The sequence below is a fragment of the Sphaeramia orbicularis genome, chromosome 20, assembly GCF_902148855.1.
Source record: "Sphaeramia orbicularis chromosome 20, fSphaOr1.1, whole genome shotgun sequence".
NCBI classification, from domain to species: domain Eukaryota; kingdom Metazoa; phylum Chordata; class Actinopteri; order Kurtiformes; family Apogonidae; genus Sphaeramia; species Sphaeramia orbicularis.
The window spans coordinates 12513447-12535784 of record NC_043976.1 but is presented as its reverse complement, the minus strand read 5'-3'; the positions used below and the strand labels follow the sequence as shown (position 1 = coordinate 12535784).

The following is a 22338-nucleotide window of genomic DNA, read 5'->3' as shown; positions in this document are numbered from 1 at the left end:
CTAACCTGATAGTGGCATTGTGTTGTTTCATACTTCTAGTCTGGTTTTATCACATAATCTGGATTAAGGGCCCCATTAAACCCACACATACCAGGGCTGGACCACAGGGTCAAAAGCGTTTTTCTACAACTAGACCACGGGTGTCAAAACGTGGCCTTTGGATGAATTTCTCAAATGCAAAATTACACTTAGGGCCGGATCTATCAAAGGTTTGCGCGTATTAAAACGTGTGCAAACTCATTGCACACGCAAAAAAATGTACAAACTGATTTACTAACAGTGCGCAATAAGGGTTGCGTCTTTCAAAGGTGCAAAATAGCGCATCTGCATCCAGTAGTACGTTTGCCTCAATGAATATGCAATATGGGGCGTTTACACGCAGTTGTGCGTGTTGTGGGAGGAGAAAATGTAAATATATTAATTAGCACTCGCAAAGTGATTTATCAAACCCAAAAGCAATTTTGCTCATAGAAACTGCGTATATTTACCACGTCTCAAAAGGAGGTGCAAACGGTTTGGATGCGTAAGTGCGCACACATGGCTGCGGTTAGGAGACAAAGAAATGATGAAACCAGATGCAGAGAACATATTTTTCACCCTCATTGAACATTTTTGGAGTGATGGAAGAAAAAATAACTGAGACATATGCGCCCCCCCCACACACACACACTTTACAGGACGCTTTTCCACTCCTGATGATTGTGATTAAAAATACGCACCGACATATAGCTACAGCAGGGGTCTCAAACTCAATTTACCTGGGGGCTGCTGGAGGTAGAGTCTGGGTGAGGCTGGGCCGCATCAAGTACTCCACAACAAGAACACTTCCTCTGAACACAAACGCTTCTTCTGAACATGAACATTTCTTCAAACATGAACGTTTCTTCAGAACAGGCTTATTGACTACTGTTGCCCAGACGTCTGGCAGCGCGTCCTCCTGCACACATGAGCCACATTTGGCTTCGGGGAGGAAGCAGTTGAGACCCGCAGTAGGTCTTGCAGATGCTCATCATGTCCAGTTCAATAATGACGTTTGATGTTGTATTCTTTGTGCACTGCAACTTTTTCTGTGTCAGACCCGTCGGGGTCCTCCTGTGCTCAACAAATAAATATTCCATCTCCCACTTCTCCTGGAATTGTCTGTGCTTGTCGCTAATCTTTCTCTCCATGGTAGGTTTTGAAAAAGCCATGACTGGGACAGGATACATTTGTATGTCACTTACTTGTCGCGTCCTCCTTCACTAATCCCGCATATGCGAGGTGCGTTCACGGGCGTCGGAATTCCGAACATCAACATTAATGAAAGGGAATGGAACAAGTAGCTATAAATAATGACTTTTTAAATAAATTCCCCCACAAAAAATAGATCCTGTGAGAAAAAACTTGTGGGCCGCACTAACATTAACCTGTGGTATCAATGGGGGGCCACAAATTCACATACTGCGGCCGCGAGTTTGAGACCCCTGGGCTACAGTGTGACAAAATTATGTGCGCCTGACAGTCCTCTATCCAAATACAACCCCCCACCCACCCCGCGCGCACGCACGCACCGCACACACACTTTTAAAATGAAAAATAAATGAATGAATGACTGAGTCATGCAATACCTTCTATGACAAAACTCCTCCAACATTACATTTCCGTTCCTCTGGATCATTCAGCGCACCGTTCCCATTAGTGCTGGTTTATCCACAGCAGTTTTTCCAGTATTGTCTCCAGTAGCCACGCAAAACCCTCATTTAAATAGGGCGGTCTGCAGACTTTGCTGTTGTAATTTGCCAAGCAATCTTGGTAAATACCCGCAAACCGTGGTCACACCCCACACGCAAAATTCTAGATTGCACAAGCAAATTACTACAAGCAAATTGGGATCTTAGTAGATCCGGCCCTTAAAGTATTAAAAATAATTTTAGTTCAGGTTCCACATTCAGCTCAGTTTGATCTAACATGGGTCATACCAGTAAATACTACCATAAAACCTATAAATACTGGCAACTCCAAAATTTTCTCTTTGTTTTAGTGTAAAAAACAAAAAAAAAAAAAGTAAACTTATGTGAAAATGTTTATATTTGACAAACTGTCACAAATATTTTGCAAATCCTTCACAAAAAAAAGTGAATAATCTGAACAACTATGAACAACATGAATGTCTTAGAGAAGTAATTGCAATTTTAAACAATATTCTGCCTGTTTACTGAATGTTTTGTGTGTTTTGTAGATCCACTGTGATCTGTAAGTTGTAAAGTGCATGTGTAAATAATTACTGCGGCATAATATATTAAGATTTTTCAGAATATTTTGTAACTGTAAACATTTTCATAATGTAATATTGCTTTTTTCACTCGAAAACATAGAGAAAAATTTGGAGTTGACATTATTTATTATTATGATGCTATTACTTTACTGGTCTGGTCCACTTCTGATAATATTGGTCTGTATGTGGCTCCTGAAATAAAATAATTTTGACACCCCTGTACTAGAGGGATAAACCATAACACAATACACTTTCATTGTTTATTATAATAAATATGTAATGTAAATGTAAATATAAAGCTGATACATAGTCATTTTCCTTTACAGCTGTAACATTTACTACACAAGCCAGACCTATGCCACTGTTTCACTACCTGAGAAGCTCTTTCTTAAAATAATAATAATAGTAATAATAATTATAATAATAAAAATAATTCCCTTTGCATATGACTCTGCTTATGACCAATAACAAACCTCTTCCTCTGAATGTAACTCCTTTACTGGACAGCTTTGTACTGAGCAGCATGTTCTGTGTTCCCTTATGAAAAAACACTTCAGTAAAAATGCCACTGACATCCAATTCTACTCAAATGTAGCAGTATTTTAAGTTTCACTGTTTATCAAAGAAAATGTGGTTAAACTAGTACTTTAGTGACATTTTGCAGACGTTTGCAGGTAGTTCCGTTACAATCGCCTCCTCTTTTATTTCATCCTGACCATCAGACATCACCATTACTCATGCTAAATTAGTAACTACAGACTGTGAATTAAGGTATTACAGACCTGATGAGTAAGGTAATAGCGTAAACACTTTTCATGTTTTCTACTTTAGCTGCAGTAATATTAGGTCTAGTTTTTAATGTTCGACTAGAATAACTGTTGAAATATTAGCTTTTTTTGCCGTTCTTAGTTGGTTGTGATTTCTGTGTTGCAAATGCTGTGTAAAATAGAAATAAAAAACACAATGCCGTGATCTGGGCCTGTTACAACATAATTACTGTCAAATGTTCCTAGAAGTTGTGTTTTTTACTGTCACTCACAGCCTATCCCAATTTTTGGAAATGTGTTGATACCATCTAATTCTAAATTATCTTATTTTCTGATTAAAATGCACATTTTTCTCAGTTAGACATTCAGTATGTTTCCTTTGGTTTACTGAGAATAAATATGGTTTATGAGAGTTGCAAATTGTTGCATTCTGTGTTTCATTTCACAAAAGTAAGAATTCCAATTTTTTTTTTTTTGTAAATGGGGTTGCAAATTTTAATTTTGATCATTTTATTTTGCCAGAGGAAACTACTTTTCCTCAGTAGTTTAAATTTACTAAACAACACTTCATGCAAGAGCAGTTTAACTATAGGTGTAGTTATATGTGTTTCCAGCATGAAAAGTAGTTTGGTATTAGAAGTATTTTTCCCCAACAGAGAAAACCCTATTTGGTGCCTTATTAAATATTGACTCACCACTTACTTCTCTTGAATGGATGCTCCTTAAAAGCTGATGTAAGTCACTGGCGTTGATACTTCAGTACAGTGTTGTTTTCATGAAGCTCGGTGCAAAGCCTCCTTCACTCATTGGCTGCCACATGACTGCATGCTCTCATAATCTAAAATGATGCATACGCACTTCCTCACATGGATGTTGGTCATCTTGTCTTCATTTTTCATGTCCAGTCGATGAAGACACGTTACGGTGTATATGATAGGCTGTCGTACTCTCTGACTGTTGTGTGATTGAGGTAAAAGCTTGGTCCTTGCCTGTTTTATGAAGCCTCTCTTGCTTTTCTCTGCTAACTCCTGTAGGGGGCGGCAATTCCTCACGGTGTGTTGCCAGAGATGGGGGCCAGGGGTAAAGTGGGCCGACTAACTGAGCAACAGGCCACGGCTGGACGGGCACGCATGCAACTGTCCAGTCCCCCCCTGACACTATGCAAAAGCGCAAAGCTCAGGCTGACACTGAAGCCAGGCAGGGGGCCGGGGGTGCAGCGCAGCACAGCCCGACCCCGTGGAGCGTAGAACCAAGGGCTGCAAGCGGCGCAGCGTGCCCTGGACCCCTAACCTGGCCAAAGACCTGGTCACAGAGTCCTGTGTCAGGCTAGTTTCTGAGTCACTTACTGACATAGTCACAGCTGCACACTTAGAGCCCGTCACCGCTGAGGTTCAGGTCCAGCTGTAGCCGCTGAGCCTGAGGGGGGTGCAGTGCGTAAGTTCTCTGTAGATGCCTCTGCTTATCGAGAGAGAGCCAAGCCCAGGAGAGAGTCCTCAGTGAGCTCCAGTTTTGACAGTAGAGGTGCCAAGAGAACATCAACACACTCCAATACTGTGATGTTATGTTTATGGTTCTGTTTAATTCTCAGAGACACTGTTTCACTTTAATTAAAGGTTCATTGGGTAGGTTTTTGGGGTCATCAGGATCTAACTGCAAAAATGTAATATGGTGTTAACCATAAGGGTGGATTCCATCCCATGAAAATAAGAATTCTTATGATTCAGTTACCGTAGAACAGAGTCCCAAATTTTTCAGCTCAAGATCCAAAAACAATTACGTAAATGCATATATTCTTCTTCTTGCATCTTTTGTGTAATTTTTTTCATCTTTACATGGTTTTTACTTTTTGTGTCTTACAGTGTTTTATCTAATGTGTTTTAAATGGGATTTTTTATTGTCGTTTCTTTCCATCTTTTTTTGTCATGTTTCATCTTTACAACTGAGGTCTTCCCTCTACTTTTCATTGAGATCAACAGTTAGAAATTCACTCAGAGAACATTCATCCACTATTGTAACCCTTTCATGCATGAATTATGAGAACCTAATAAAAGATTTTAATCTAGACAAAAAAAAAACAAAAAAAACTATGCAATTGATTTTTATGATCCTATTTTGCATGGAGTTACCATAATGTCCACTCAGCGGACACCATGCGTTTAACCTTAGAAGCAAAGAAACATGTATTTACTGATATACTGTGAGAAAACTATGAAATAAATGCTGATAATCTGATGTTTTCTCACATTTCAACATACCTGCATGGATATAATGTGCAAAAAAAAAAAAAAAAATTTTTTTGTCTCACAATTCACAATTTTTTACACTCAAACATGTTACTGCAGATCAGGTTTATCTAGAACAGCAAAGTTACAGTAATGGTATGAATTGCAGTGTATGGAATGATGCATAAGTGTCCACTGTGCTGGCTGATATGGAACTAAAACACAAAATCCATGAATATACAAGAGAACACCTTTGAACAGCTGTCCACTGTAATGACCACTGTGCATGAAAGGGTTAATTATACAAAACAAATTTGTGTTTTATAGTTATGTATTTTGTTTAAACAATTTACATCGACAGATGTTTGCTATGTTGTGCAGGTCGCTCAGAAAACACTTCATTTTAACTGTTAGAGCTCATGTAGGGTAGGGTGAGGTGGAGGGGGGGTTCACGTAGCTGCAATCTACAACTTCAACACTAGAGGCATCTAAAAACTACACACTGAAACCTTTAATAGTTTAAATACAAAGAGTCATAGCAGGCATTGGCTTACTTTGTGTGCTTTTTAAACCCTTTGGTAATCTCTCTTTAGTCATTTTGACTTTTCAGCTGCAATTTAACAATAGTCGCTTTTCCATTGACCCTCAAATTGTGCTAATATAACTTGTGCATTTAAATGTAACGAATGAAAAAATGACAATTTTGCCAAATCTCTCGTTTTTCGATAAAGGTTTTTGCGCTGGCAAGAGGTTTTTTTTTTCAGGCTTAGCGCAAACGGTATATGACACAAAACTGCAATGGAAAGACCTTATCAGCAGTACAGAGTGAACCGCCACCACCAACCATATCACATCATGCATGTGTGCAATCATTATGTAATATGTAAATATCTTTAAAACTTTATACTCAAGTTTTATACTTTTAAGAACGTTTATTTCTACCTGCCTTTCTTTTGCACTAGTGTGTTGCATGTTGCTGCTGTAAACTGTTAAATTTCCCATGTGGGATCAATAAAGTCTATCTTATCTTATCTTATCTTATCTTATTTTCCACAACTAGAGTCACGTGAATAACAAAAAAAAAATGGATGTTGACAGATGTTACAACAAGCTAAGGAGAAGAGTTTTAAAAGAAACCTGGTGGCGGGTATGTGTGGACACACCAGGAAACCGAATCATTTTTTTAATTTAGTCCGAGATAAAAGGGTAAATATAATAATAATATAATAATAATAATAATGATATAATAAGGAATATACTGTAAATCAACACAATATTTACATTCGTTGCCATGTTTATTGCATGACTTCTCATGTCATCTGCGATAATAAATAACAAATCGTACGCATTTGGGATTTAATGGAAAAACGGACATTACGCACTTATGTTTTTTCAAAATGTAGAAAATATCGGTAAAGTTTTGCACATATGTCCAATGGAAAAGCGACTATAGTTAAGCTGAATCAGAATTAATATTATACTCTGACAGTTTTCCTAAAATTAGATGTCTCATTTGCAGAATATCTCACCAAATACTGAGTTGTAATCAATTTACATTCTTGCCAGTCCACAGCCCTATTTGACTTTTTAAGAGAAAATAATGTCTCCCATCACAGTAAAGTTCTGTACGGTTCTTCTGTCACATTCATAAATATTTAAACTGTTAAGAGTAGGTGAAGTGCTCTGGCTTCTTCTCCCAAAGGTAAGTCTTCCACATATTAAGGTTTGACTAAGTCACTCTTAGATGTTTTGTTGGTCACTATAATTACACCACCTCCTGATTTGAGGTATGGTTCCAGTCACCCCCACCCCACTATCACACTGTACCCAGAGCACTTAACACACACAAGTATGTCACCACAGGAGCCAACAAATCACCCCTGTACTTGGAAAGTGGGGTCATCCCGCTGACACAACGAGCAGGACACTTGTGACCTGAAGGTTTTTTGGTAACATGTTCAAGTGCATCCTTTGACCACCTCCCCCTCAACCCGAAATAGACAAGAGTATCAGTTCACGTGACTATTTGTGTTTGACATAACCAATTTACTATCACCAAGTTATGATCCTGCTCTTTTCGGTAAAATGCTTCAGATCTGTTTCCCCCCTTTGGTTGCATATTTATTACCACATGCGTAATATAGAGTCAGTATATTATTTATTTTTTTCATTTTTAATTAATATCATTAATAGTTCATTATATACATTAATACCAAAATTAAAACTAAATTAGAATAGAATAGAATAGAAATAGAATAGATCTTTATTGTCACTTTTAAAGGAACAATAAAAATCAGTTTAACAGCTCTGTCTGTTCAGCAGCAGATATTTAAAAGTGCAAAAACAAAGACTATATAAAACTTTCACACAAAATTATACTAAAATATATACTGAAAAATACTAAAAATATACAAAAATAATAATAATAATAAATTCTGGTCAAATCTGGATCTAGTTATTGCATAATAACCAGTTGCAGCAAATTTTTGTTGCCTGATAATTACAAAGCTGTTTATGATTTGTTTCAGTTGTAATCTATGCTCAAAGTAGAGCAGCCAAAACCTGCTGTAATGAAAATATTTTATTAGTAAGACATTAAAACTACAAAGCTCCAGGAAGGTCATAAAATGCAACATAATTAGAGCTGCTGTACAAAAGTAAAAGGACATCTTTGGATATTAAAAGTAGCACTTCATTAGATCAGTTCCATTATCTCACATTCTCCTTACTGAGGTACTGGTGTTAATTTGAGTTTTCTGTCGTCCCAGCATCCCCTGCTCCACCCTATGGCATCAGTGTCCCTGGAGTGTGTGCGTGACTCCATGGTGCTCGGGTGGAAACAAGCCGAGCTTTATCGGCGGAGCTGAAATCACGGTTACTTTGTGGATTACCGTGAGGTGGTTGATGGTGTTCCAGGGCAGTGGCACGAGGCCAATATCAAGGCCGTCAGCGAAAGGGCCTACAGAGTGAGTCCACCAGGAACACACTCTAAAAGTAAAGCTTGGAAATATCTGTTTGACAGTTTTAATGAGTCTGAATGTGTATCTCCAGGTGGTCTGACCTGAAGGAGAACAGGAAGTACCAGTTCCAGGTGAGAGCAGCCAACATGGCGGGCGTCGGCATCCCGTCCTCTGCCCAGTGACATCTTCCTGTGTGAGGAGTGGACCATCGCTGTACCAGGTAGGACCAGACCTTATGTAACCGGGTGGTGTCGGACTCTGTGTTGTGTTCTTTTTAATGACGAGACTTGCACATGTCTTTGGAGGCAGTCTCCATTTATTGTTCTTCGGCTGACAAGTGACAGAAAAACACCAAAACCTCCGGTCAGCGACCCCCATAAAACAAGCTCCTACACAAACCAAAATGACACAGAAATGTGTTTCAGCACATTTGAAGCACCTCATACAGCCTGAACTAGCCAGTTCATGTAAAAAAATTAAATTAACAGAGGCTAAATCAAAAATTTTCATGAACCGCACAGCTGCTTTCCTCTCCCCACAGAAATCCAGAACACAAGGGAAGAGGCAAAGGTGCAAAAAACCTCCAGTTATAGCGCGTAGTTTCACACTGTAAATCGCTCGCTGGGGAACAGACCCAAACCAAAAGTTCCACACACTGACCCGGAGCCCCACAATGTCAGGTACCATCCAAAAGAAATGAAAATAAAATGAACAGATTTTGTGTAATCATAACAATACACAATATAATATACATACCCACACTGCTGCGAGATAAGTGACTCTGTTACATTTATACCGGTGGTACGAAACGCTAAACCCTTCATGTCATATGGACAGATTTAATCTAATCCCCATGGGTATACTGCATGAAGATTATAAAGAAGTACAAAAATTCTACAAAAGTACTTTAATGTAATTTGGTGTGACAGCTGGGTTTCCATTACATTTTCGGCAAAATAAAAGTGATATTTCTACAGTGCAACTTGTAGTGTTTCCACTAAAGAGTGTTTGGCTTCCGTGTGTGTGATTCTAATAAAGTCAGGTCTTGCGACATGTTGTAATTCTCGTAAATACTGTATAGTTCTCACAAGACACTCGTTTAAACCCTTTCATTCATGAATTGTGAGAACCTTAGTCAAGATTTTTTCTTCAGTGTTTTTATTCCTCCTAAGGCATGAAAAAAGCACGCAATCGAGTTTTCTTTTTCTATGGAGTTACAAAAATATCCATGCATTTAATTTTTGAAGTAAAGAAACATGTATTTAAAGCCCAATATCAGAAAGTAATATGAAATAATGAAATAAAACATTTTTAATGCTGCCTAATCTGATGTCTTCGCACATTTTAACATATTCTAATGCTAGTAATTACTCACTTCACGGAATAATGTGCAAAAAAAACCTTTTTGTCTAACAAATAACAATTGATTTACACTCAAACATGTTAGTGCAGATCAGGTTTATCTAGAACAGCAAAGTTACAGTAATGGTCTGAATGTCAGTGTATGGGATGATACATAAGTGTCCACTGTGTTGGCTGATATGGAACTAAAACAACAAAACCCATAAATATACAAGAGAACAGCTGGAGAAGAACTGTCCACTGGAGTGACTTATGCATGAAAGGGTTAAGGAAGATGGAGGTACTGAGTTTCATGCCAAACCTCCACGGTGTTGACACTGTAGTGTCAGTTGGATCTACTGCTATTACAGTGACTGTCTTAGAGTAAAGAAGAAGGACACGTAGAATTGTCCCAAGGCGAAGTCCTTTTTTATGGCAGCAGCCATGCAGAATGGATTTCTGGGAGAGAACCGTACATAAGGAATTCACCAATGAGTTGTGGATCCAGAATTCCAATGACCCAGGGACATTAATGAACTGTGATGTTATTGAACCTCTCGTGGTACCAGGCTTGTCCTGTCCTCGGGAAAACAGTTCCTGCACAAAAGTGAGTGTCTATTGTCCGATCCAAACTAGAACCACCTGTTCTGAGTCCAGGGTCATAGGGGAGACGTTTGGCCTGAGCAAAACCACCGTGCACAGCTGTGTGAAAATGTGCAAAATGTGTTTCCATAACACTTTTGCACTATACTCTATATCGAAACATCTCAAAACCACCTCATGGAAACGTAAAAACATTTTTTGCAATCTTTGACAGTTTTTGCGACATTTTGGTGTTTCCATTACCAGTTTTCTAATGAGCAATTTACATTTTGCACATTTCTGAGGGTAATGGAAACCCAGCTATTGTTTGCAAATCACAAGTTCTAAGTTAAGTCCAAGTTCAAAGACCAGGAAGTTCTGGATGGGGTTTAAGCTGGATAATGCATTTTAATCATGTACATCAAGGGTCAAATTCAGCAAAAATCTCATCACATTCTGCTATGTGTCCATTTTGTACAGGCTGAGTAAAATAAATATCTGACATATTGCAGTTTTTACTTTTCTGTAAATGCGTATATAACACTGGCCTACAAGTAAAATCCTTCCAGAATAAAAGTAGTTAAACTTTACCAATCTGAGTCACTAATAAAGAAAACTTAAGTCTAAAGTGCTAGTTGGTTATAGTTTCTAAGATATAGTCTTGGGTCAAAATGTGAAATTCTGAGAATAAACAAGCGAATGGGTTTTATTCAAAAGGAATGTTTGTCTCAGATCTACCAGATCTACCTCAAAACAGTTTCTGCACATTGCAATACATTCACTTTTCAGGTTCTTCTAATGGAACATTTATAAAGCCAATGTATAAATGTACATAAACCAACATATATGTGTAATAACACACATCATATATATTAAAAACATGAGCAAACCAGCACTTTTTTCATTTGTTTTCTGATTCATCTTATTAAAGTATGTAAGATTTAGCACATTTAATGTCTGAAGCAGATATTTTCTAAGAATTGAAGAGCAGTGTGGCCTATAGAGTTTATTACTTACTACTGTTATTATTTTTTATATTGTTTGTCTTTTGCATTATCTTTATGCTATCTTTGTGCATGCACTTTGTTCTGTTGCTGCTTTGACCAGTGAGTTTCTCCATTGTGGGATCAATAAAGTGTGATTTATTCTCATCTAATTTAAAAAACCCAATGCCTCTACAGCCCTAGTTACATCAGTGGGGGGAAAAAAAAAACACAAAAAGCACATTTTCACTACTCCAGACAGTCTGCAATAGTTTATGCTCTTGAATTTGTTGTTTGGGATCCAACACAAATTACCCTAAAGGAACACTAAAGTATATTGTAGTGTATGGTATCGTATTTTATCTGAGATGTTTGGGTATTGGACCACAGGACCTCCTTATGATCTCCAGCTGAGAGAGGTGCGTAGCGACTCTGTGGTGTTGCTATGGAAACCACCAGTGTACCAGGGCCGCGATCCTGTCAATGGATTTTACATCGACATCAAGGAGGCGGAGGCACCAGAGGAGGCCTGGAGGGGCGTCAACACCAAGGCCACGAAAAGACCTACATTAAGGTGTGGACAAGAAATGTGACCAGGACTGAATGAGATGTAATGATGTCATTCCATAAACATTGTGACAAACAGAAATATCTGTTGTTTTGAATCTAGAATGCTCATTACTCCTCATCCCATACTAAATTAAAAAAGGATTCAGTTTCCCTCATGTGTCCACACATACCGCGCCATGTTTGTTTTTAAAACTCTTCTTCTTCTTCGCTTGTTGTAACTACCGACAACATCCTATTTTTTTTTTGTTCACCTGACTCTAGCTGTGCAAAAAGGTCTTTCCATTGCAGTTTTTGAGCGATATACCGATTTGCAACGCCTGAAAAACCATCTCTTGCAAGTGTAAAAAGTTTTGATGGAAATTATGGCGAAATTATCCTTTTTTTCCATTAGGCAAATGTTTATGTGTAAGTTATATTCGCGCAATTTGAGGGTCAATGGAAAGTGACTACTGCCTGATAAATCAAATCAAGAACATGAACAAACAAATAAATAAATGACTTAATTAATGTATGATTTGTCCACATCACTTAACCCAATGAAGTAAACAGATGTGAAATGGATGTGAACATGTGTATATAGATATAACTTGTTGTATTTTTGTGTCCAGCTGGACGTCAGAAGGACAGACCAGGGTTTACTCCTCTGGTCGCTTTATTGTTAGAACAGTATTGGTTACTATCGGCCGTAACTGTGCCAAAACAACAGACAGAAAAATTATCGCAAATCTTAACTGCTGGATCTGTCTCACTCATCTGCTTTCTCTCTCTGCTCGCACCTCTGTTTTGCACACACTGGCTCCGCCCCCATACCTTTCTCATCCACCTCACCTGTCCATCATAGCCCCGCACACACTTAATGCATTAGACAGTAATAGTACAGTAACATAAATAGAGCAATTACTGCAGGATTGCTTCAGTATACAGGGTGAGGAAGCAAAATTACAATATTTTGAGGCAGGGATTGAAAGACAGTGTATGACCAATGAGTTTATTGAAAAGTCATGAGAATTTATTTGCCACAAGAAAACGTACATAATAGAAAATGTTTTTATTATATGTGTCTCCTTCTTTCTCAATAACTGCCTTTCACACGCTTCCTGAAACTTGCGCAAGTGTTCCTCAAATATTTGGGGTGACAACTTCTCCCATTCTTCTTTAATAGTATCTTTAAGAAAGTCGACATTGCTGTGTGATGTTCTATTGGTAGCATGTTCTAAAACGCCCCAAATAGCAGAATCCAGAGGGTTTTAGATCTGGGCTAGAAGGCTGCCTAACATGATTCCCAAAATTGCTAAAGTTGGATTTGTTGCTGTTGTCAACAAGTGTTTTGTGTTCTTGTGTAAGATTTTAACTTCAAATCATATTTTACTGCATTTCTAACGGTCCTTGTGTCTACCTCAAGTTCAATTGCCATTTTTCTCATGGATTTGGTTGGATCCTTTAGGATTTTGGATTTGAGAGCTTTAATAAAAGCTTTGGTACGTTTTTTGTTGCTTCCTCCACTTCCAGACTTTCTCGTAATAGTTTTGCTCATAGTCATTCTCTTCTTTACATTATAAACAGTCTTTATGGACACTCCAACTATTTTTGAAATCTCCTTTGGTGTGACGAGTGCATTCAGCAAATCACACACTCTTTGACGTTTGCTTTCCTGATTACTCATATGGGCAAAAGTTTCTGAAAAGGTATGGATAATAGTGTTAGGTATGATTATGACATCAATATATGTTTGGTTTCAAACAATTGACGTAGTGCCTGCTGAGAAAAAACAACTAAATGTTCATTGTAAATTTTGCTTCCCCACCCTGTATATATACACTTCAGGGTTCTCGCTAGCGTCATTCACCCCAACGCTGAGATTTGACCCGTGATGCTGTCTTTCAACCAGTGTAGCAGTGGGTTTTTTTGTGTGTGTGTGTGTGATCGTCCAGCATAATGATAACGAGATTTGAATTTTAAAAAATATATTCCTTTGTCTTGGCGTAAAGCACTGCAGATAGGAAATGAGAACAGTATAACCAACACCCCTTTGTGTGCCTTGGTATTGTCTGACGCCTGCCCGGCAACATCACTTGCCTACGCTCTCGGACCCCCCATGTTGGCGCGCGCCGCAGAATTATATTATTCCTGTTTTTCTATATTCTTTTGTTCCCAAAAATTGGGGGAAAAATGTTAAAAAATTCATAAATGCATTAATAGACATTTTGAGGAGTTTTCTTTCTTCCTGTACTGAACTGAAAAATACTGAACCGTGGCTTTGAAAACCGAAAACGTACCGAACCGAAAATTTTGTGTACCGTTACAGGCCTAATTTCTACCTCAAAGTTTCTATTGACTGTCAGTATAGAAACATCACAAAAGACTTAAGACTCAGAAGGAGACATGACAGCGGTGGACCTGCTCCGTCCTACCTCAGAAGTTTCCAGTGACACCAACAGGACATGTAACCTGTTTTTTATTTCCCATCATTTTACAGATTAAGAATCTTAAAGAAGGAGAGACATACATGTTCCGTGTTCGTGCTCAGAATCAAGCCGGTGTTGGAAAAAACCTCCGATGCCACAGAGCCGGTGGTCGCTCTCACCAAACCAGGTTGAAACGTCTGAAGGATTCATCACAATAAGTCAGTTCATCTGTTCTCTGAGTGTTTTTTTTAAATTTCAATTTCTTTCTATTTCAGGCACTAAGGAGATAGTTGTGGATGTTGATGATGACGGTGTGATCTCCCTGAACTTTGAATGCGGTGACATGACCCCTGACTCTAAGTTTGTTTGGTCCAAGGACTATGAGGAGATCACAGACTCATCTCGTCTGACTGTAGAGACCAAGGGAAATAAGTGAGGTTACAAAATGTGTTTCCACTTTATTACTGACGCACCATTTAATGTTATTTATTACTCTGATACTGTATTTTCCCTGCAGGTCCAAAATAGTTTTCAACAGCCCCGGGGAGGAGGACATTGGGATTTACTCATGCCTTGTCACTCAGACTGATGGTACTTCATCCAGCTATACTTTATCTGAGGAAGGTAAATTATTTCCAGAGAAGAATTAAAAAAAACACATATTCGAAGGAGTAAATAAATATTTTTCGGACTAAAATGACTTCATGAATGATTCATTCTTTGACAGAGTTGAAAAGGCTGCTGCAGATCAGTCACGACCACAAATTCCCCAGTGAGTGTTTCACACGCAGTCGCTGCTGTTTTTCAGTATGTCACGGACTGGACTGTTTCCCTGAACTGGATCTGTCTCTTTCTTACCCCCCCTCTAAATCTAGTTATTCCCCTGAAGTCAGAGTTGGCTGTGGAGCTGATGGAGAAGGGCAGAGTCCGCTTTTGGCTGCAGGCGGACAAGATTTCAGCCAACGCCAAAATCGATTACGTGTTCAATGATAATCCGATTTCACATGGGAGGTCGGTAACAAACAGAGGACATGAACTTTAATTCTCTTACATTCAATTTAGGACCAGTGTTAGGGAATATCTACTTCTGTGTTGCAGGGTGACATAGTGTAAGCTCAAAACAAATGTAACTGTGACCAGTAGTCAAAGTACCGGTGGACTATGAAGGGGTTAAATGTGTTGTTTTTGGTAAAAAAAAAAAAAAAAAAAGAAAGAAAGAAAGAAAAAGACTAAATGTCACATATAACAATCAAGGCTATGATGCAGGACAAGAAAGTCTTCCATAAATTCAAACAGTATTTTTATTATGAAATCAGAATCTCATTGCTGTATAGAGTTGATTAACCCATAAAGTCCTAAACTTCCACCAGTGACCAAAATCAACTACTGATCTAAAATGTTTAATAACTTCTGATCCACTAATCCTATCAATCCATGTAAATAATTGGTGTAAAATACAGTTTGTCATCTTTTCATGGTCATCAGATATGACCCATTTGGACGTTCAGAGGCTCCACAGTTACCGTGGAAACGCTGTCATCTTCTACAATGTTCATTCACCAGTAAACCCATGGAGACAGAAGTTGTAGATGCTTGTTTTTATGTTCAGTCATTGATATCTTAGCTGAAAAAGTCACTTTTTCTTCAGTCTTTTCTGTTGTAAAATAATAAACTTTAAATTTATTTAAATTTGTTGAATTTATTTTCATGAACATCTACATGATCAGTAAATTAAACATAAGGGAAAGTACCTGATTTACACAGAAAAATGCAAAATACAGAGGATAATATTTGAATGAATGGTGATAAATCACTTAAGAAAGGTTAAATAGAGAGACAAATTAATTTGGGAACTGACACAAAAGCAACACTGGATCTTTATGGGTTAAAATGTACACTATAATTTACAGACTTTTCATCTTCTTCAGCCAAGTAAGAAATTTTACCATAAAGACCCAGTGCTACTTTTGTGGCACGCCCCAAATGAATGTTCTGTCTGTCTAACCTTTTTTAAGTGATTTATCACCATTATTGTAACATTATCTTCTTTATTTTGTGTTTTTCAGTGAAAATCAAGTATTTTCCTACATTCAATTCACTGATCATGTAGATGTTCATAAAAGCTCAGATTAAAGTTGAAGGTTATTATATCAGAAACAGACAAAATGGAAGAAAAAGTTATTTTTTTCAGCAAAGATACCATTAACTGAACATAAAAACAACTGTCTTCACTGTCACTGATCCAACTCCATGAGTTTTACAATGCTGTAGAAGATGACAGTGTTTCCACGGTAACTACAAAGCATCTGAATGTCCAAATAGGTCATATGTGATGACCACAAAAAGATGGCAAACTGCATTTGACACCAATTATTTACATGTGTTGATAGGATTAGTGGATCAACAGGTATTTAACATTTTAATCAGTCGATGGTTTTGGTCGACAGTGGATTTTTGGGTTATTATGAATAAATAAGAAAGTCATCAAACTCATAGTTGCATTATTATGTATTTGTTGTTGTTTTTAATCATACAGCTTTTTATGTTTTAATCTATTCTTGTATTTTATTCTTTTGTTTATTTTTTATCTATTCGTCTGTATTTTATTTATTTTTTTAATTTTTTTATTTTTATTTTTTTTAATTTTTACAGTTCTATGTCTTTTAATCTATTCTCGGGTCAAGTCATGCGGTTATGTAGGGAGTGCCCGACTACATTTTATACTCTCATTAAAAAAGTATTTAAGATAGAGACATGAATAATACATTATTGTATTTTACTCTGTTACTTTGGTTTTTATTTCTTTTTCTGTACAGCACTTTGGTCCACTGTGGTTGTTTTAAAGTGCTTTACAAATAAAGTTGGATTGGACTGGATTAGATATTTTACATAGTCACTAGTAATCTGTAATGTAGTTCATGTCCTAAGTAGTTTTTCTGAGCAGATAAAGCCAAAAGTTTAGCTAATGTTTGACTTCTCTCCTGCAGAAATACAAGATGAATTTCGATAAGAACACCGGTGTGATTGAGATGGTCATGGATTCTTTGACTCGGATGGATGAGGGAACCTACACCTTCCAGCTGCAGGACGGGAAAGCCACCAATCAGTCCAGCCTGGTACTGATCGGGGATGGTAGGTTTTCATTCACTTACTGTCCTGGTTAACACTACCAGTTCATCATATTGTTTGAAGTATACAGACACATTCACACTTAAGGGCAATTTAGAGCCAAGAATTTACCTGCTCTTTTAAGTTTAGAGTGCAGAGCCAGTGGGATGTATGGAGTTTGCATGATCTTGAATGAATGAATGAATATTTATTTCAGTTAAGTACAAAACACATACATATTAAAAAAACAAACAACATAAAATTAACACAATTGGTAACTGAAAAAGGAAGAAGCTGAAACCAGAGGCTTATTTCTGCTTCTCCTATTCCCATCCTCACTCCAACTCCACACCTGAAGTTGCAGCAGATTAACCCTTTCATGCATTAATTATGAGAAGCTTAATCAAGATTTTTTTTTTTCCTTGGTGTTTTTAAATCCTCTTTAGGCATGAAAAAACAAACAAACAATGTGATTGAATTTTTTTTATGAACCTATTTTTCATGGCGTTACAAAAATATCCACTCAGCTGGACACCGTGCGTTTAACTTAAGAAGCAAAGAAACATGTATTTACTGATATACTGCATAAAAACTATGAAATAAAAACATTAATACTGCTAATCTGATGTTTTCTCACATTTTAACATACATGCATGGAGATCATTTGCCAAAAAAAACAACCTTTTTGTTAAAAAAAAAAAAGGTTAATTACAGTCTAATAACAATTAGAATTTTTTTACACTCAAACATGTTTCTGCAGATCAGGTTATCTAGAACAGCAAATTTACAGTGATGGTGTGAATTACAGTGTATGGGATGATGCATAAGTGTCCACTGTGTTTGCTGATATGGAAATAAACCAACAAAATCCATAAATATACAAGTGAACAACACCTTTGAACAGCTGTCCACTGTAGTGACCACTATGCATGAAAGGGTTAAAAAAAAAAGTTAATTACAGTCTAATAACAATAACAAAGAATTGAGTTAGACTCAAAAATGTTACTGCAGATCAGGTTTATCAAGAACAGCAAAGTTACAGCAATGGTACGTCCGCTTTATTGGCTGATATGGAACTAAAACAATAAAATCCATGAATATATAAGATAACTGCTTTGAATAGCTGTCCACTTTCGTGACCACTATGCATGAAAGGGTTAAACTTAAACACAAATTATTCTACATTCGGTTTCATAAGTCACTTTGAAATCATATTACTTTCATAGCCCTTGAGAATTTGACAAGGTAAAGCTTTTTTGAAACTCGACAGCGAGCTACACAATTTCACTTCATCCTTCAATTTGTTCCATAATTTGACACCAGTAACAGAAACACAGTGATATTTAACGTTGTTCTTACTTTACATGTTTCAAACACAAACATCCCTCTTAAATTATAATGTCCTTCTCTTAACTTAAAAATTTTCTGAATACAAACAGGAAGATTTTTACTTTAGCACAAAACATAAATTCCATTGTTTTTAAATATACAGTATCAAAAATTTTAGTAAACCAGATTCTACAAAAAGTGGATTACTTGATTGAAGATAACCAGCTTTGTTTATGACTCTGATAGCTTTTTTTAATTAATTTAATTGTCGGGTCTATATTAGTTTTATACACATTGCCCCATATTTCCACACAGTATGACATATATGGCATTACAAGTGAACAATACAATATATGCAAACATTTTTGTTTAACAAGTCTCGAGTTTTATAAAGAATTGCAACAGCCTTGGACATTTTACGTTTGATATATTCTATTTGTGGTTTCCAAAGAGTTTATGGTCAATAATCACTCCCAAAAATTTTGTTTCATGCACCCTTTCAATTTCAATTCCATTAATTTTCAGTTTTATATCATAATTTACCCTAGCACCAACAAAAACCATAAATTTTGTTTTATCTTCATTAAGTGATAACTTATTTATGTCAAACCATTTTTTTTTAACTTGATCAATTCCTTTTCCACAGTTTCTAATATTTGTTTCATATTTGCTCCCGAATAAAGCAAATTAGTATCATCTGCAAATATTGTAAATTTTAACTCACTAGATGCCATAAAAATATCATTTAGATAGAGTATAAATAACTTAGGTCCCAGGTTGTGTGGGATTGTTAAAAAAAAAAATTACAATTAAGAAAAAATTCTAAAGATGCTCCTAAACCATGACTTATAGACAGATTAAAAAAAAAAAAAAAAAAAAAAAAAATCAGTGACAGTAACCTTTCAAAGCTGTTTAACCCATGAAGACCCAAACATCTACTATCGACCAAAACCATCTACTGATCTAAACTGTTTAATACCTTCTGATCCACTAATCCTATCAATCCATGTAAATAATTGGTTTGAAATACAGTTATTCATCTTTTCATGGTCATCAGATATGACCCATTTGGACGTTCAGAGGCTCCGTAGTGAACTTGGAAACACCGTCATCTTCTACAACATTGATTCACCAGTAAAACCCATGGAGTTGGATCATGACGGTGGATGGACACACTTAGTTTATGTTCAGCTGATGATATATTTGCTGAAAAACTCACCTTTTCTTCATTTTTTTTCTATTTCTGATAAAATAACTTTCCAACTTCAATCTGAGCTTTTTGTGAACATCTTCTTAATCAGTGAATAAATATAAGAAAGTACCTGTTTTTCACTAAAAAAGCATAAAATACAGAGTATAATATTGCATTAAATGGCAATAAATCACTTCAGAAAGGTTAAGCAGAGAGAAAAATTCATATGGGAGCTACCACAGCAGTCACACTGGGTCTTTATGGGTTAATACAATGTACAGTTGAGTGTGGAGCTGAACACCAGAGGGCAGTAAAGTGCATCCAAACAGTACACTAATGCAACATTATTTTATATCTCAAAAAAAAAAAAAAAAAAGAATAGCATGTAGTCTTAGGTTAAATATAATCTTGCTTAATCTGGTCATAGTTTGAACCTTGTTCTGTTTGTTTGCAGTGTTCAAGGAGCTGCAGAAGGAGTCAGAGTTCCAGATGAAAGAATGGGTCAGAAAACAAGGTAGGAGAGCCTGCGTTTGTGAACTGGATTTAAGGTCAGGTGACGTATGTCTGTCTTCATGAGTGCTGGTTTTGTTTCAGGTCCTCACTTTATCGAGTACTTGGGCTACGAGGTGACGCCAGAGTGCTGCGTCGTACTGAAGTGCAAGGTGAGACTGGGATTTATGGGACTGCTGCTCTGTTTCAAAGTGGTATCTTTAAAATAGTTTAGAACAATGGAGTGGGCTAATATTCATTTTTGGATGGGTGTGGAAGAGGATTTATGTATTTACATATTGAAATTCCACTATTTTGTAATATGTTTATAGTCTTTAGAGCTGTATTACTTACTACGATTATTATTCATATTATTAATACTATTATTCATATTATTCATATTATTCATATTATTATTATTATTATTATTATTATTATTATTATTATTATTATTATTATTATTATTATTATGTTATCTTGTTTGTCTTTGGCACTATCATTATACATGCACATTTTGGTCTTACACTATATTCTGTTGCCGCCTTCACCATTGAATTTCCCTGTTGTAGGATCAATAATCTAATCTAGTCTAGTTTTATCTAAACTAATTTGTTGTTATCTGATCTAATCTAATCTGCTCTGATTTGATCTAATATAATCTAATCTGATCTAGTCTGATCTAATCTAACCTAATCTGATCTGATCAAATCTAATCTAATCTAATCTAATATAACCTAATATAGTCTAATCTAATATAGTCTGATCTAATCTAACCTAAACTAGTCTAATCTAATCTAGTCTGATGTAGTCTGATCTATTCTAATCTAATCTAATCTAATCTAATCTAGTCTGATGTAGTCTGATCTAATCTAATTTTATCTAATCTAGTCTAATCTAATCTAATCTGATTTGATCTAATCTAATCTAACCTAATGTAATATAATGTAATGTAATCTAGTCTGATGTAGTCTAATCTAATCTAATCTGATTTGATCTAATCTAATCTAACCTAATGTAATGTAATGTAATGTAATCTAATCTAATCTAATCTAATCTAATCTTTTACTTCATAGAGATGCAAAACTACAGTTTCTGGCACTGCTTTTACTTCAGTGATGCACATGTTAAATCTGTAAAAGTGTTAAAAGTGTCTGAAATTAAATATTTCCTTTGGGTTCATCCACTCTTGTCTTGGTCCGTTTTAATTTTATGTTAATTTCAGTTGAGGGCACATGTTAACAGTCAGCTCAAAACTACGGACTGACACTGGTTTAATGATTCGACTTCAGAAAGCTCATCCCTGCTTTAAACTCGACTGTTTTTTTCCATCTCAGGTTGGAAACATGAAGAAGGAAACGTCTGCGCTGTGGTACAAAGACGGACATGAGATTAAATCAGACAACAACCTGGGCTTCACAGAGGGAGTCCTCAAACTGGAAATAGCGCAGGTAAGAAAAGGATGCAGACATACTGTGTGAGTGTACGTGTTTATACTGTATTTATATATATGTATATTTCTGTTCTGTACTCCTGTGGCTGTGTTCATTTGCATATATGAATGTAAACTGTGAAATCCTGTTGTTTTGTTGGTTTATACCACAAAACTAGAAACTCTGACTTGAATGTTTGGTCCACAGGGAAGGTTTTTCAGTAAGATGAGGTAGAAAAACATATGAAAAATGATATTTCACTAATTTAACCAGGAAATCACATTCATTTTTTATCATGATTTTTAACCCTTTCATGCATACTGGTCACTACAGTGGACAGCTATTCAAAGCTGTTCTCTTGTATATTCATGGATTTTATTGTTTTTAGTTCCATTTCAGCCAACACAGTGGACGCCTATGCATCATCCCATACACTGCAGTTCATACCATTACTATGACTTTGCTGTTCTTGATAAACCTGATCTGCACTAACATGTTTGAGTGTAAATCAATTGCTTATTATTGATATTAGACTGTAATTAATAGACTATATAGATATAGATAATAGATATAGATAATAGACTATAATAGTTTTTCTTAAACAAAAAGGGTTGGGGGTTTTTTTGCATCTTATCTCCATAAAGTGAGTAAAAACTAATATTAGAGTATGATAAAATGTGACAAAACATCAGATTGGCAGCATTAA

The 22338-nt window shown here is 36.4% G+C and overlaps 2 pseudogenes; one reads left to right on the top strand and one right to left on the bottom strand.

Annotated features, from left to right (window-relative positions):
• Window positions 1-2986, bottom strand: part of LOC115411710 (structural maintenance of chromosomes flexible hinge domain-containing protein 1-like) — a 33782-nt pseudogene extending 30796 nt beyond the window's left edge.
• Window positions 2987-3039: 53 nt separating this feature from the next.
• Window positions 3040-22338, top strand: part of LOC115411709 (myomesin-1-like) — a 28813-nt pseudogene continuing 9514 nt past the window's right edge.